Source organism: Sorex araneus, chromosome 2 (genome assembly GCF_027595985.1).
Source record: "Sorex araneus isolate mSorAra2 chromosome 2, mSorAra2.pri, whole genome shotgun sequence".
In the NCBI taxonomy this organism is placed as follows: domain Eukaryota; kingdom Metazoa; phylum Chordata; class Mammalia; order Eulipotyphla; family Soricidae; genus Sorex; species Sorex araneus.
Genome location: NC_073303.1, coordinates 179,432,800 through 179,450,701, shown reverse-complemented (window position 1 = coordinate 179,450,701; position 17,902 = coordinate 179,432,800). Strand labels below are relative to the sequence as shown.

At 35.9% G+C, this 17,902-nt stretch overlaps 1 long non-coding RNA gene across 1 annotated transcript in view; it reads left to right on the top strand.

The window, feature by feature from the left end:
- LOC129402598 (uncharacterized) overlaps window positions 1-17,522 on the top strand; it is a 162,642-nt gene extending 145,120 nt beyond the window's left edge. The window contains exon 3 of the long non-coding RNA XR_008628716.1: window positions 17,386-17,522. This is a non-coding gene — a long non-coding RNA (uncharacterized LOC129402598). The remainder of the gene's footprint in view (window positions 1-17,385) is intronic.
- The last annotated feature ends 380 nt before the right edge of the window (window positions 17,523-17,902 follow it).

The window sequence follows — 17,902 nt, the reverse complement described above, 5'->3', positions numbered from 1 at the left end:
GGTAATGCCTAATATTGAATTTTCAGCAGATATGCTTATGGCAAATATTTATTTACCACTCCCATAGGACTTCTTGAAAATGAAGAAGTATTTTATCTCCATAAAGTATTACATTATATGTGTTTATACATATACACATTTTTTAAAAATAAATTGTACAGAATAAATTTGTGTCCTATCATATAATTACATATATACATATACTTATAATTTTCTTGAAAAGTTAATTACAAGTCCTAAGAGTTCTCTAACAGCACTTTCCCAAGAATTCAACTGGGAATGTCCTTCAATAATTAATATTCTAAGATAATGATTTCAGACTTTATATCATGGGAATTTTAGCTCAAAAGAGGAAATAATAACATGAAGAAAATTTTTTTTCAAATATTTACCAGAGAGACATTAAACTTTATTGGGAAAAAATCATATAAATAGTAACTGATATTTTGGAGGGAAAACAAAGGATATATGTTCACACTGTATTTTTGGTCTTGCTGTTGTGATAGAGAAACCTTCTAAACTCTACTCAGGGTGGCTGATAGGCACTTCCTATACTACTCAGGCAGCTGAGTTGAACATATTGTTCAACACCAAGGACACAAGGATGCAGAGTTGCTTAGGTCTGATATTGCTGGAGACTATGCAAGTCGACACAGGGTATTTGGAAACCTGCTTAGGTTTCTGCACCCTTGAATGCTGAACTATTTCCCTCACCTCTTTTTTTTTCTGTCAATTATTTTGCTTTTCATTTTTCTAGTGTGACAATAGTATTTTAAGTAGTATTAATATTGATGATATTAATATTAATAGTAATATTATTTTATACTTACAGTATTGTTAAACCATGTCTACCACCCAAATGTCAGAATAAACCCATATTTACCCCCTGTTTCTCTCCCCACCCTTACCCCAACAGAAGAGTTTAGTTGACTATTAACTCAGGTTCTTCCCACTGTGGATTACCTAATACCTTGCTCTGTTTCTTTTTACTACACAAGTTAGTGAGATCATCTGATATTTGTCTTTTTCTTTCTGACTCACTTAGCATGACTTCCGATTTCATCCAAGTTTTCACAAACTGCATATTCTATCAACTTTTAAGATGAATGTTCCTGTCACAAACTGTCCTGGTCAGAAGTTACAGACATATTAAGAATTTGCACCAACAAAGCAGAAAATAGTAGTAAGGCTTTCCGGTTATGATATCAGAGATATAGTTCTCTGATACTTTCTCATCTTTGTAACATATAAAAGTTAATGTATTTGTCAAAATTTTATAACATTTTCTAATAATCGCAGATTGTGAGTTTTTGGAAAATAATGGTATTCATTAGCATATGTGAAATATTCACCCTATATACTCCACCTGAAAATATCTAAGGAAGCAAATAGATTAAAGATGTGAGTTAATGGTATAGTGCATCTCCTCTATATGTAAGGTCCTGTGTTTTACTACCATAAATGAAAAATTAATTGCACTGTCTGTAGCACTGTTGTCCCGTTGTTTATCGATTTGCTCGAGGGGGCACCAGTAACATCTCCATTGTGAGACTTGTTGTTACTGGTTTTGGAATATTGAATACGCCACAGGTAGCTTGCCAGGCTCTGCCATGTGGGCAGAATACTCTCAGTAGCTTGCAGGCTCTCTGAGAGGGACAGAGGAATCAAACCTGGGTTGGCCACATGCAAGGCAAATGCCCTACCCACTGTGCTATTGCTCCAGCCCTGCTATTGCTCCAAACCAAAAAAAAAATAATTAAATTAATGAAAATAATCTGAAACATCTCTATGTTTGTCTTATTGGCATAAATTTTTCATTGTTCAGATGCTTGGTAAAAAATATTCATGATTGTAAATATCAATCAACCTTCTATAATACATCTTTGAAAAACACACCCCAAATAACAGACTATTACTGAATTACAGGTGTGTTGTACATATAGTTTATTTTTAGATATGCAGTCAATAGTAAAAATAAATGGGCATAAAAAATGTTGGAAATAGGATTCTCAGTTTCCCTGCTGCTTGATAATTAAGCCTTCTCATTGCCCAAATATCACTGTATCACTGTATCACTGTCATCCCGTTGTTCGTCAATTTGCTTGAGCGGGTACCAGTAACGTCTCCATTGTGAGACTTGCTGTTACTGTTTTTGGCATAGAGAATACGCCACAGGTAGCTTGTCATGCCCTGCCATGTGGGAGGGATACTCTCGGTAGCTTGCCAGCCTCTCCGAGAGGGACAGAGGAATTGAACCCGTGTCAACCTCATGAAAGGCAAGTTCCAGGCCCCCTGTTGAAAGATAAAATGTACTAACTGAGAATGGAACCCAGCATCTCTCAAACACATCCAGGATGAAGTAAAGAGCACAACATTCCAGAAAAGAGAATTTGTTTATCTTATGTCATCAAACAAGAGAATTTTGTAAGTAATGTTCACTTCAGGGTGAGTAAACTGAAGAAAAATAGGAATTTATAATATCAAAAAACACACATAAAAAGATTTTTGCCTTAAAAATAATAAAGAATACATTCTTAATAAAATATAATTAGATTATGAATGCTTTTAATACAAATTAAAATACTATAGTGCACAAGATACTTGATTTACATAAAGCTGACCTGTGTTTTGGTTACAAACCAGGAGCCCTATATGAACCTTCTGGCATTTAAGGAGTTTTTTATGAGCAGAAACCCAGGAGTATGTCCTGAGCACAGCTGAGTGAGGCCCCCAAACCAAAAGAAAAGAAAAAGAAAGCTTTCACACAATTATAGTAGAGTGGGGAAGACATTAAAAAAGCAAAATATGCATAAGAAAACAATAAGGTAGATATGGAATAAAAGCAAATGTGCTATACTTTATTTATGAAGTTGATCTTATAGCATATGTAATCTTTCTAATAATTAAAGAGCCATAGGAAAAAAACAACCTTGGGCAAGCAGAACTATAATTTCTGAGCCCACTGTCTTAGTAGTAAAATCAACAAAATTTTAGGGTGGAACACACAATCACTATCACTATCACTATCCCATTGATTATTGATTTGCTTTAGCAGGCCAGTAACATCTCCATTCATCCTAGCCCTGAGATTTTAGCAGCCTCTCTTTACTTGTCCATTACAATGGTTCCACATTAGAGGCTCTTGAAGGGTCAGGAGTATGAGACCCATCATTGTTACTGTATTTGGCATATGAATACCCTACAGGGAGCTTGCCAGGCTCTCCTGTGCAGGAAAAAAGCTCTGGAGTGCTTGCCAGGGTCTCCGAGAGGGAGAACTAGGATGTAAAATGGGAGCTTGGTGTTATAGTCTCTGGATGTTGGCCATTGATGGGATTACACAGGCTGGGAGCAATTTGTGGGTGTGATTGCCAGGCTCATGGAATATGGGAGATATGTGCGGAAGAAACCCCGTCCCAGTCCCGATCCGAGCAGGCTTGGAGATCTTAGCCCCGGGTCCTGCACACCTGGGTTTCTCTGCCAGTTCCTTAATGCATGAGGCTCGTCCAAGCGTGTGGAGATTGACCTTGAACATGGGTGTGGCTGGTTTTCGGAGGTCTTAGGCTGCTGGGGCTGTGCTGGGGTGGGGGAGGGAGACACAACCCACTCCCTCCTAGTGGCTTCAGTGAAGACAGCCAGGCAGGGGGCAAGAGACTCTGACGAAACACACAATAACAAAGAAAAAGTGTAGTTACTGAAGAAAACTATAATTATCAAATTATAATTATCAAAAACTATAATTATAAAAATTAATGCTTTGTTGAAACTCTTGATATCATGAAGAGATAGAAGTGTATATTTAGGTGACCCAATCGTATTTTAACACAACATGAATGATAACCTGAGTATTAAGCAAGTTATAAAACTTTAGTAGTCCTTAACATAGAAAGAAGCAATACTGGGGCTGGAGCGATAGCACAGCGGGTAGGGCGTTTGCCTTGCACGCGGCCGACCCGGGTTTGAATCCCAGGATCCCATATGGTCCCCTGAGCACGGCCAGGGGTAATTCCTGAGTGCAGAGCCAGGAGTAACCCCTGTGTATCGCCAGGTGTGACCCAAAAAGCAAAAAAAAAAAACAAAAACAAGAAAGAAGCAATACTTTACACTTGGCCATGTAAAAACTGAGTCTCTTAGAAATATAAATTACTAAATTAAAACAAAATATTGCTCAGTATATTGTATACCATCTATTATGTATTCTATGTGTATGTATGACATATGTCATTAATAAAGCTCAAAACATAGTTGTTTTTAACACATACACAATCACACACAAACATACTGTTTAAGTTAATCAGATAGTTGTTTTTAACACATACACAATTTCTCACAGACATGATGTTCAAGTGAAACTAAACTAGAGGAGATACTAGAGAAAATTAAAATTACGACAATAAGAGTTTTCATATTAAATACTACAGGAATAGATTCGATAGTATTGTAAACATTCTGGAGCGATAGCACAGCAGATAGGGTGTTTGCCTTGCAAGCTGCTGACCCAGGTTTGATTCCTCCGTCTCTCTCAGAGAGCCGGCAAGCAATTGAGAATATCTCTCCCCGTGGTGTGTTCGATATTCCAAAAACAGTAACAAGTCTCACAATGGAGACGTTACTGGTGCCCTCTCAAGCAAATCAATGAGCACCGGGATGACAGTGATACAGTGATGATTTCCTAAAGCAGGCAGCAAACATGGAGCTGAACACATTTAATGTCAAATATCAGATCATACAATAAAACTAAAATTTACAAAGGTATTAGGAAGTCTTGCTATATGATTACAATAGAGTAATTATTTATCTCCAAGGGTGTTCAAACAATTTTTATTGACTGGTTTCCCCAAGTAATCATCTCATGTAGTAATACACATAACTGAAATAGTCATGACAGTACAAAGATCCTGAGATGTCTGTAATTCTCAGACATTTTCAGTTATAGTCACATTACCAAGGGCTATCTTTACAATTGGGTTCTAAAATAACCTTTTTGTTCACATTGTCAGGGTAAATGAATAAATATCTTTAGGATCATGAATTAACTAACACAACTGGGAGTTATAATACTATCCAAGTTAGAAAATTAAAACCTAATCTATCATAAAATATAAATTCAAAGTACATATATGACAGTAAATTATGTTCTTATTATTTGAAGATATATTATCTTGTTTAAATCACCTGGAATAAAGTTAAGAACATGTTAAAAATATTCTGTTCTGCTCAACAATAGAAAGTATTTGGACCAATTTATTTAAGGTTCACTGGTTTATTAGAATTTTGTTCATTTCAATTTCTATAAAAACCTCTGATAATAATGATGATATATTGGATGAACTTAGTATTTATGATCTGCCCAGTATCCTGTAAATGTTGTTTTATGTAACCCGTACAATAGCTTGCCTTGGCAAGTTCTGTTATTTTACTCATTTGAAATAAAGGCAACATTTATCGGGCAATTCAATTATGGCTCAGACAGCGGCTCAGCAAGTGTTCATTACTAACAAAAATATCCGAATATCCCTTCCTTGTGATACTTAGTCTAGTCAGAAATTCATTAAAAAAGAAATTATGAGCAAAGAATAAAGCTCTTTTTCTAATGTATGTGGATCTAATCATTGATTAACACTGCAGTTCAGTTTTTATGGAATCTTGATAAACATGTTTCAACTATATGATTCAATACCATTACATATGATAAAAATATTACTGCATGTTGGGCGATTACTTTTGGGATTATGGGAAGCATAAAGGAACTGCAAATGCATCATGACATGACATATTTTGGTCTTTTCTGAGGTCAATGACTTTTTCCATGAGACAGACTATGGATGAACCCTCTGAGTGGTAATCATGGATTTGTTAAATAAAATATTGATTTCTCTGTCGTAAGAGTTCTCATTCACTGAAGTCCTCACACTTCATCATCTCCTACCCAAATGTCTCCCCAGACATCTCCATGTACTATTCCATTCTCAGGATTACCGCATTGACTCTTGCTGAGAATTGATGCTATCTTTCTGGCCATCTCTACTTCCTTTAAGTCCCATTTTTTTTTGGACTTTCCTTGTACATTTCTAGTTATATAATGTAAACCTAATGAGCTTATTAAATTTTATAGCACAAAAGTTGTGCTCCAGGCAAATGATTATGTATAATCTTGCTGGGAAGTAAAAAAAGGTCAATGAGTAGAGAAATGTTGAAATTTATAACAAAAAATATGGTATCATGGAGAATCTCCTAGAGAAACTGCGCCTTTTATGAAACACCTGGGAAGGATAAGAAGTGACGCCTCATCTGAGGCACGAGGGATGCTGAAAATCAAATCTATACAATTCCTAGCTCTGTTAGGAATGAAATTCTGCTTTCTTTCCTCCAATTGTTTTCACCAGAATGTATTCTGGTACTTGATAAATATTAGTTTAAAAATAAAATGTTTATGGGCTCACAGTTTATAAAAGACTAAGCTTTGTTTAACAATCTGGAAGAATGTCTTTATCTTTACTAAGACATCTGGGGGGAAAATGAGCAATGCCAGTGAAAACCTCTTCAAAATTCAACAAGAATCAGCATCTGTTCATACATAGAAGAACACGGCCCCATTTGACACATTGAAATTTACCCATTTGTTTGATATTTGTTTTGCAAAACATCTAAGATATTTTAGATTCAAGCAAATGGTTTTCTTTCTTCATATATATCTAACAGCCTAGTATTGTGATTTCCAGGTATGTTATTGATATCACTATGATCCGTCATAAATATTCAAAATTGATGCTAAATATTCCCAAATTTTGCAGCAGTTTTTTTTTGCAAATTTGAAATTGGATTTATGATGCCACAAATTTAAATGGTTTTCAAGTTGAGTTTTGTGAAATAGAACTATGGAGAATACTGTTGGTAAGTTAGGAAAACTTTCAAAAGTACAAGCACATTGGAATATCAAATTCTGTTTTGATATTGTGACATTTTAAATTTGATTTCTAACCTTTAGAATTTGTGGTTTTTAATTTAACAATGAAAGCCCTTTACATGATTTAGTTAAAGCCTAGAGTTGCCTAGATGAGAAATTAAAACCATTATGTAAGTCAAATTATAAGATATTAAATGATTATGTAAGCCAACTTACATTGGACTCTATACATATTTATATCTATATAGGAGCCAATATAGATATCTACAAGAACTAGAGAGTTTATTCACCTTTTTGTTGGACTTGAGATCAAATAAAACATAAAGATGCACTATTGCACTGTCATAGAACTGTCATCCCATTGTTCATCAATTTGCTCGTGGGGGCACCAGTAACGTCTCATTTGTGAGACTTGTTGTTACTGTGTTTGGCATATCTAATACACCATGGGGAGTTTGCCAGGCTCTGCCGTGTGAGTGGGATACTCTCAGTAGCTTGCGGGGCGCTCCGAGAGGGACAGGAGAATTAAACCCAGGTCGGCCACATGCAAGGCAAATGCCCTACCCGCTGTGCTATCACTCCAGCTCCAAACCATAAACATAAGACAGAATTTTTTACACTATTTGGTACTTTGATATAGGATATTATCTTTTAGGCCACATTAAAAAATTCAAGGCCTAGATTTAATTTGAGAAATACTGCCATTTAACAAAATAAACCTTATGATCTAAGAGGGAATGGCTACAAATAACTGCTTTAAATGCCAGAGCAGTAGGTTCATTATTTTTTGTGCATTAAATAATGATTTTAATAAAAGTCTCCAGTTCATGTTCTGAAAGCTATTACCTTTCAGCTATTGCATATGCCTCTTTGTCTGGAGGGCAAAGTGAACAGCATCTCATATTTTTCTTAGGCATGATATGAACGCATTAATTTCATTCTGCCGCCGTAACTGAGCACAGGGCTGTGGGGCAAGTCAATGCAAAATGATCACATTTTCGCTTGTAATCAATATAGCTGGCTGACGTTGGCCATCTATTTTTCATTTCAACATCCAGTAAAGTCGAATGATATGTGGATTTTCTTCAAAAAGGGTGCTTTTAGGAAACACAGATGAAAATGCATTTTTTAGCATGCCACTGTGCAAGTTGGTTATTACTGGAACAACTCCTTGCCTGCAAAGACAGATGTGAGTCAGGCCAGTTCTTTTATCCTCCTCGATCTCTCTCAATGGGATAATTTGAAAATCTGTAACTTTACTTAAGGAGTTGGCTATGAATCATAAATGACAGGATTGGTTTTTAAGGGTAATGTATTTGTTCCTTGTGGTGTCTCTGTGGACTCCTTGACTTCTAAACACCCATTATGTTTTAAGTGAAGAGCATAGATCTGCATTTTGCACTGAAAAAAAAAATACAATTACCAAATGGCTGCATGTCCATTTTTTTCTAAGTCATATATTTCCTCCTTGCCAGATTTTCTAAAATATGAATAAGCTAAATTATAGAAAATGTCCCAAATTGCAGAGAGCTGACTGAGAAGCAACAGATCTTTGAAGTTGAAATGTTAGAATGCTTCGGAATAAAAGTAACTATAAAAACATTACGTTTCATATGCTACAGGATCTGATATATTTTGTACTCATACAAAACTGTTGCATTTTTTTTCTTCATAGTCTATAAAATTTGAGTGGTTTTTCATAGGTTTTGCATTTATTCAAAAATTAGACACTAGATTAGAAAGATATAAATAAAGGAAGGAGAGATTAGCCTTGGAAGTTGAAAAGACTGAAAAAAGTATTAATAAGTAAAGAATAATAAAAGAAGAAAAGAAAAGATGTGACTCAAACACAGTTTTCTTTTGTAGGTGAAAGGTTTAATGGTGATGTTTCTCATTTTGTTACCAAGTGTCCAGATTGTGTGGGTTCACAAAAGGAGTTGGCTATGAATCATAAATGACAGGATTGTGGGATCATTGGTGTCTTTCATCAATCAGGAAAAGTACTGAGATCAAACAGACTCTTGAATTGTTTATCATTCTATTACTTACAACCCCTGATTCCCTAGACAGTTTTTTCAGTTGATTTGTTTTAGTACCTAGGTACTAAGTGATGACATTGTATACAATATTGATATTAGTATACTAGTTCAAAGTGAAATATCATGATTAATATTTTTTCATGATTCATTTTTAACTCAATAGCATAACCAAATTTTGAAGCATAATAATTTGTTATATGTAGTCAACCAATAGTATTCCTTTAAAGATGGTATACAATAAATGTCTAAGAAATTATAAAATGTATGTTTTATCTGTTCTCTGTGACCTAAGTATTCAGAATTTAAATATATTTTTAATATTGTGTTAAACTTTTCATTAATTTCTGTGCTTTTACTGCTCTTTTAATGAACTGAAACTATTGTCATTAAGAAGTTTTTGATATATATGTATTATGTATAAACATATATATACAAATATATAGAGTCCTTTTAATATATATGTTCATGTAAGCACAGCAGGACGAATTACTTAATGGTTGGACTTTTTCTCCCTATTACTTGGCTTGTATTACACTACCCCTAGTAATAGTTTACCTCTACCACCCTTAGTAAACATATGGAGACACAGAAAGTCCAGGAAATGAACAGAAGTTCTCATTTTGCTGTAATTAACTATATTTATTGTTTTAAAGATGTTTAATATGAAAAAGAGAAGTAATTTGACAGATACTATATTTTTAATAGATAATATATGATTGGGTTGGAGCAATAGCACAGCAGGAAGGGCGTTTGGCTTGTATGCCGCCGACCCGGGTTCGGTTCCTCCGCCCCTCTCAGAGAGCCCAGCCAGCTATCGAGAGTATCTCACCCACACAACAGAGCCTGGCAAGCTACCCGTGGTGTATTCGATAAGCCAAAAACAGTAACAAGTCTCACAATGGAGACATCACTGGTGCCCTCTCGAGCAAATCGATGAGCAATGGGATGACAGTGACAGTGACAGTAAATATTTGATTAGTTCATAAGTGTTTCATAGACTGATTTAAGAATTTTCAAGTACTCTTTTTTATTCTGAAGTCAACATTTTGCATTGATACTGTCATCATTGTCAAAATCAAAATGACTATCTTTATTTCATGAATGTGAAAGTAAACTTTAATTGACCAAAGTCTCGCCACTAACAAATGTTGGATTCCATATTTATGTCAAGGTACTTTGACTTTAGACCCCTAGCAGGCATCTATGAAGTTAGTTATATGGGCTAACTTTTAGTAGTTAGGGTCGCATAATAATAAAAGCTCAATGATAGTATAAAGTAAATTGAAGGCATTAAAGCATTCTTTATGTATTTTTGTTAGGTTATCATCAAAACTGTACTCAGAGGGCTTGAACAAGAGGAAGGGCCCACTCAGATTGAAATTCGGCCAACTAGACTGGGCAGTTCAATGGTAGGGCACAGTAAGTAGTGCTGCTTGAACTCAGCGCTTCTGAGGATAAACAAGGTCACCCTAGGGACTACTTGGGGGTTTTCACAGCAAACCTAGAAATTCTCAAAGTTTTATATAATAGTACGGACATAATTCAGGGCCTTGTACATACAAGGTATGTACCCCGGATCCTTGAACTATTTTTATGGACTGTTACCTTGTTCTTTCAAAACTATAAATAGCATCATTTCATCTTTCTCATTTAATATTTCTTATGGAGTGTTCCCTTGTGTATATGGACCATAATCTATCCAGGCATCTATTATTGAACACTTGGTTTGTTTCAACATTTGACTACTGTGAATAAATAAATGCATGACTGTAGAAGTCTCTTCTGAATAGAGGTTTGGACCTTTGGGGTAGATGCCAAGAAGTGAAATCATTGAGTCATTTGGAAGCTCAGTTTCTACTTTTTTAAGACATTTGCATCGTGTTTTCCAAAATTGTCGAACCAGTTGACATAACCTCTAGCAGTGAATGAAGATCCTTTGTGTCACATCCATATTACACTGCCTGCTTTTACACTTACTGATGTGTCTTCACTGGTGCCCCTCAGAGGGGACGGGTTGCCTTTCCCTCCCTGCCCCAAGCAGAGCCTTGACAGTTGAAGACCTCCAGAACCCAGGCACAGCCATGCTCAAGGCCACTCTCCACATGTCCGGACAAGCATCTCGCATGAAGGAACTGGCAGAGGAACCCAGGTGTGCGGGAACCAGGGCTGAGATCTCCAAGCCTGCTCGGATTGGGACTGAGCCTTCTCCATCCAGACCCCCCATTTTTCAGTAGCCTGGCAGCCACACTCACAAACTGGCCCTGGCGCCATGTAATCCCACCAATGGCCAACATCCAGAGCCTATAAGACCAAGCTCACGGAAGCACTGGGCTACTTTGTGCAGCCTCTAATAGTCTTGTTCTCCTTCTTGGAGAATCTGACAAGCTGCCAAGGGTCTATTGCCCGCACAGGAAAGCTTTGCAGGCTCTCCATGGTGTATTCATATCCCAAATACAGTAAAAGATATATACATACCTCTTGGAGAGGCTGGCAAGGTACTGAGAGTATCCCGCCCGCATGGCAGAGCCTGGCAAGCTACTCGTGACGTATTTGATATGTCAAAAACAGTAATGGTAGGTCTCATTCCCTTGACCTTGAAAGAGCCTCCAATTGTTGGGAAAAACGAGTAAGGAGAGGCTGCTAAAATCTCGGGACTGAATGTAATAGAGATGTTTCTGATGCCCACTTGAGTAATTCGAAGAACAAGGAGATGACAGTGATACAGTGGTTCAGTGATGTGTGCCATTTTCATGGTGTAAGATAACATCTCACCTCATTGTTGTTTTGATTTTCCACGTGCCTAGTGTTGCAGAATGTTTTTTCATAAGTCTTTTTGGCTATCTATATGTCTTCTTTGAGGAAGTTTCTGTTTATCTCTTCCCCCTATTCTTTGGATGGAATTGGTTGTCCTTTCTTGTAAAGTTCTAGTAGTGCTTTGTATACTGAACATAGTATTAACAAAGTGCCCCAAAGGAACAGAAACTGAAAACTGGTTTCAGTAGGAAGCTTATCACTGTGGGGGTGTGCAGGGTTGGGGTGTGGACTAGTGGGTGGAGCGCATAGGATTTTGGAGAAAACTAGGAGAATAGTGGAGAAAAGAAAATAGTGGAGAAAATACAACCCCAGTTAGAGAGTCTGTTGCTGGAATATTTTATGTATGTAGTCCTGCTGCTAGTTTATACAGTATTACAAAGCACTGTATGTAAACTAAAATTAAAATTTAAAAATACTGTTAAAAAAACTTAATGGAAAGTCAAGAAATTTGCCCAAAAATTAAAAAAAAGAACAGTCATATGATCCAGTAATTTCACTCCTAGCAAAATACTCAAAGAACCTGAAAATACTAATTTGAAAAGGTATATGCCTATCCATTTTCACTGTTATGCAACTTGTATTCAGGTTCTGAAAACAACTGACTGTAATCTGTGCAATAATTGATAATTACATAATGATATGGTATAAGTACTAAGTAAAATATTAAATTGGATGAAACTGAATGGAATCAAGCTAGGAGAAATAAAACAAAAGGGAAAAAACAAACACTGGGTGACCTCATTCAAATGTAGTATATAAAGTAACAAAGTATAAAAGGAACTATATCCAATGAAAACAAACCTTAAAACTCTGATGTCAGAGTTAAGTTGAAAAGATCATAGAAAATGGATTAAAATAGACTGTAGTGGATATTTGTAGCAGTGCCCCTAAAAGTTATCTACACATCTGAAAACCAATGTAACCTCAATGAAAAATAAAGATTAGAAAAAAATATTCTTTTGAGATTGGCTCCAAAGAGTTACCCTTCTAATATCCTATTTTTTGTTAACATGTTAAATTTAATTAGATTCAATATCCACCACCCCTGTAAAATCATTTAGTTGCTCTAATTGTCATGAAGGTCTTTGAAAGTCATAAAATGATAGAATTCTTGACTATTTTTGGAACAGTGCGATTAATTGGTTTTATGTTTAAAGCAATAATCTTAGCAAGCAGTCAGTAGCTATCTAGTAAGATAGTAAACGATGAATATGTAAGTGGAAAAGGACACCATCATACATTTTCAGTGAAATTTTTATGAGTAAAATCTCTTTCATTTTCCTTTTAAAACATTTTTATCAAGGATGATGTATGACTAATTAGATGTTAATTGTTCATATCTACTGATTAGGAAACTTAGGAAGGGTTTTTAGAACATTGATTTAATAAGGAATGACATTTGAATCTTCCCCATAATTGGCTTATTTCATTTGGCTGCTGTTTGAATTTGTGCTAGGGGAATGATTTAAAGAGATTAATCTTTTTCAAGGATCAAGTAAGTGCTGCTACATTTGCCCAGAACACCTTCCAAACCTACTGACATCATAATAACCAGGACTCTATTTGACATATTTATATGTTTGTTAGATTAAAATGAAAATTTAGGATCTAGGTTTTAGGCGGATCACAAGTTCTCGGTGTCAGCTATTGAAGGCTCAAAGTGAAGAGCTTTATACCTCTCTTACTTTGACTTTCCATTTTCCAGTGCTTAAAGAACAATATACCTCCCTAATTTAGAATATCCCTTCCCCCAGAAAAGCAAAGTGCAGCCAAATAGCAGATGAAAGGGAACCAAGTGAGAATACACTGCTTAAATAAAACTATACTGATATTTACAATAATAATTTTTAAAAATTTGTCTTAGTTTCCATTTTGAGAAATCAAAAGTTCTGAATAAGATTCCTGTCTAGAGTTTCCTGAGATTTGAGTAATTATTTGTTTTGTTTTGTTTTGTTTTGTTCTGGGGTCACACCTGTCTGTGCTCAGGACATAATTCTGATTTTGTGCTGAGGCTGTCCTAAGGGGACACGTAGGGGCCAGACGGAAACTTTGTTAGCAGTTGCTTTACTATCTCTCCAGCCCAAGATTGCAGTATGCTATTTTCAGATGTACCTTTATACTTGTGTAATTTATGAATGTATTCCTAAAGAATATTGCTACATTTTGGCATTATTAGAGCCTAATTATTGGCATTATTAGAGCCTAATTATTAACAACCCTTTTCGTTGTCTGAAAATAAAACAAATTAAATAAATCAGGGCAATATATAAGTATTCCTTCATAAGTGATGTAAAGTGTGAATCTTAATTGCATCTTTACAGGAAGTTCCTGAACTCAAAGCTCAGAATTAACACAATCCACAAATTCTAGATGAAAGCAAAACAATTACAGTACTTCCCTTTTGGAGGTAAATAGCATGGCCCAAAGAGTGGATCAGATTGCTTTCCTGTAAATTCAACTAACTCCCAAGAATCAGAAACTAGCTTCAATGCTGCTTGGAATGCAAGAAAATAAGATGAGAATTACCAAAAAAATTTGATGGTAATTAGAAAGGTTTATCATATTGGTGAGAAATAAAGGAAAGTTCATTTTATAGTTCCACTGTATAATTTTATTTGTCATATAAATTTATACCTATAAAAATTCTTAAGGTAGATAATTTTATTTTAATCTAGAGTAATAATCATTATTCTGACTCACACTCAGAAAATAATACATTAAAATATCTAGATAGCAATAATTTTATAGACTGGATTAGTAAACTGAGTGGGTCTTGTTTTACTGGCAGGGAAACTATTTTTTTTGTCTTGGAGAGGGTAAAGACAAATGTTTAAATTTACTCCCAAAATAACACACTGCTGTATTTCTCTTTAATATGCTACGTATTCCAGTTGAATAATTCAAGATCAAGCATTTACTTTCCTTGCAACAAAAGTAATCATACAAACCTAAAGACGAAATTAAAATCTGTTTGAAAGTATGTATTGGTAATTCAAAATTAAAACATGAATTCACATAGATATATGAACTGTGTATTAATTCAAAATAATCAGAGCAAATATGTATCTCAAATTCACTTTGCAAATGTAATTCTTGCTTTATAAATGATTGCTTGGATTTGAATAAAATGTCTTCACTGGGAGCTGGAAAGATAATACAATGGATAAGGAGCTTGCCTTGCATACAGCAACTTGGTTTTGATCCTTGAAACCTTCATGGACCCCTGAGCACAGCCAGTAATAATCCCTGAGAGTGCAGAGCCAAGAATAACCTCTGAGAATTGCTGAATGTGACCCCCAAACAAAACAAAAGTCTCCATACTATTTCAACACAACTCAGTGCAATATTCCTATTGAAGGGTTTTGATTCCTGCCTTACTACTCCATGTAAACCAGGAGTAGGGATCATTTTTCTGTCCCAGTTCATTTGAGTATTTATTACATAAGTTTGGAGCCATACAATAGTGGCAGCCAACAGCAAGAGGGGCTGGAGTGATAGTACAGCAGTTAGAGCATCTGCCTTACACATGGCTGCCTGGGGTTCAATCCCCTGCATCCCATATAGTTCCCAAGTACCGCCAGGAGTAGTTCTTGAGTGCAGAGCCAGGAGTAACCCCTGAGCATCACTGGGTGTGACCCAGAAGGCCAAATCAAGAACAGATGATCAAAACAAAAAATCAAGCACATGTGTCTGTTGCATCATTTTCCAGGAACAGAGAACATGATGCCTCCATTCTTATCGAGCTAGTGGGCCCATTCTCCACACCTCACAGACCATAAAACAACTGCTTTCTTCCATGTAGTCAAATAAACTGAAGTGCCTGGAGAGACAGTACAGGCGTCAAGGGACAATGTCTGGCACGAGACCGGCATTGGTTCTATGCGTGGCATTATGGACTTCCAGGGCTTCAGGGTACATCCTCTGGGGCCTCGCACATATTGCTAGGTGATACCTTGAAGAACCCCTGGGACCTTCACACTGAGCCATCAGCCTGAGTAGTTGAATATCACAGGAGGGGCACCTGAGCACTGTTCAGGAGATACTACCTAAAAAATGTCACTTCATATCATAATTTGAAGAAAAAAGTACAGATGATCTAGGATGCAGATACATCCATAACCATTTGAGAAAAATATAATTTTCACCTTTCAGAAATGGAATATTAATGCAATAATGGATTTGTGAGTTATTATAATTTTTTTTAATTCTTGATGGAAAGTTAATAGGATAATCCCTATTGCCGTAGATGTTATAAAAGTGACAAGGTCTTGCTATGTTTCATGTATGGTTGTTCATTGTTTTTTGTCACCAGCGTATTTTTTTATGGTATTTGAAGCTTTGCTGGATATGATGTCTGGGACTCTTCCAGAAATATCCAGGATTTTCTCTGTATGTTTAAATAGACCTTGCTATTTATTCATTTGACAAGATAAAGAAGGTGTTAGAATTAAAATGCCTCCTGTGTTATTAGCGTTCAAAAACATTCTATAATATGAAGTTCCCACAAAATTAGTAGACATTACCTGCGATTTCATTACTATTTATTTTCCAGAGAGGGGAAATTACACTGAGAGAAATTGAAGGTATTATTTTTCTTATTCCTTCAAAAAGGTAAAAATATCAAAAACGCTAGCTAGATCGGGATGTGGTAGGGGGTCCAGAGTGTTTTGGTGGTGCTGGAATCCAGTTACTTTATACATCAGCTATAGAAATTTTACTACTATTTGAACCATGTGTCTAAACAATAATTTTTTTAATGAATATGACTTAACTGATTTAACTAAATCACACAGCCAGAAGTGTGTGGTGGACTAGGTGACCTGATTTAGGAGCATCTACATCTAACCTCTACCTCCTGACAGGACCTAAACTGACTTCTTTTAGGTCAAAGTGTCTTTATCATTTTATTCAAGGTACACCCTCAAGCAACCTTAAAAACACACCGTATTTTATGCCCTGGATTTATTGTATTTAATTCTGCTGAAACATCTGATACTTTAGGACAAACCATCGTAAAATTCCTCCCAGGTGAGGCTGAAGAAATAATGCAGTTGTTATGCATGTTAAGTTACATGACTTGCATTAGCCATACATACCCAGGGCAACCCCCAGTACCGTGTGGTCATTGGCACATCACTTTCAGCCCTAAAGGTTCTCCTTGGATCCACAGGGCCCAAATAGCTCTGCATCATCCAGCCCATCTTTCCTAGTATTATAGGGACCACCTCAGCATCTTGGGTGCTGCTTCTAGGACACAATTCCCCATATTTCAATTTTATCTTACGTATATAGAGTTGGAAGAATTTTGTGAATGCTCTTCTACAAACAATAAATGTAGCAGAAAGAGATGGTTACTGATTAGCTCACAATTATAAGTGAAGAAACTACAACAAAATTGCTGACTTATATACCTTGTTAATAAGTTTTTATTATAAATTACTACCTTCCTATTTTTTCAACTGAACAAATAAGATAGTTTTAATAGCAATGGCGATTTTTATCCAATTAAAATATGTTTGGAATTTTGAAAAAGGTTTGAACACTATGATTGGTATTCACTAAGATTAACTCAAAAGTAATTATTGCCCGGTTTCTTGTTTTTGAAAGACTATCCATGTTGTTTTCTAGAAAGACTGGACCAGTCAACATTACCACTTCTGGGAATATATCCCGTGGATGCAAAAAAGCACAGTAGAAATGACATCTGCACCTATATGTTCATTGCAGCACTGTTCACAATAGCCAAAAACTGGAAACAACCCAAGTTCCCTAGAGCAGATGACTGGTTAAAGAAATTTTGGTACATCTACACAATGGAATATTATGCAGCAATGAGGAGAGATGAAGTCATGAAATTTGCTTATAAATGGATAGACCTGGAGAGTATCAAGCTAAGTGAAATGAGTCAGAAAGAGTAGGACAGACATAGAAGGACTGCACGCATTTTTGGAGTATAAAATAACATAACATGTGGCTGACACCCAAGGACAGTAGATACAAGGACCAGAAAGATTGCTTCATAGCTGGAAGCCTGCCTCATGAGCGGAGGGGAGAAGGTAACTGAAATAGAGAAGGGATCACTAAGAAAATGATGGCTGGAGGAATTAGTCGGGATGGGCTGAAAGTAGATAACGGACCAAACATG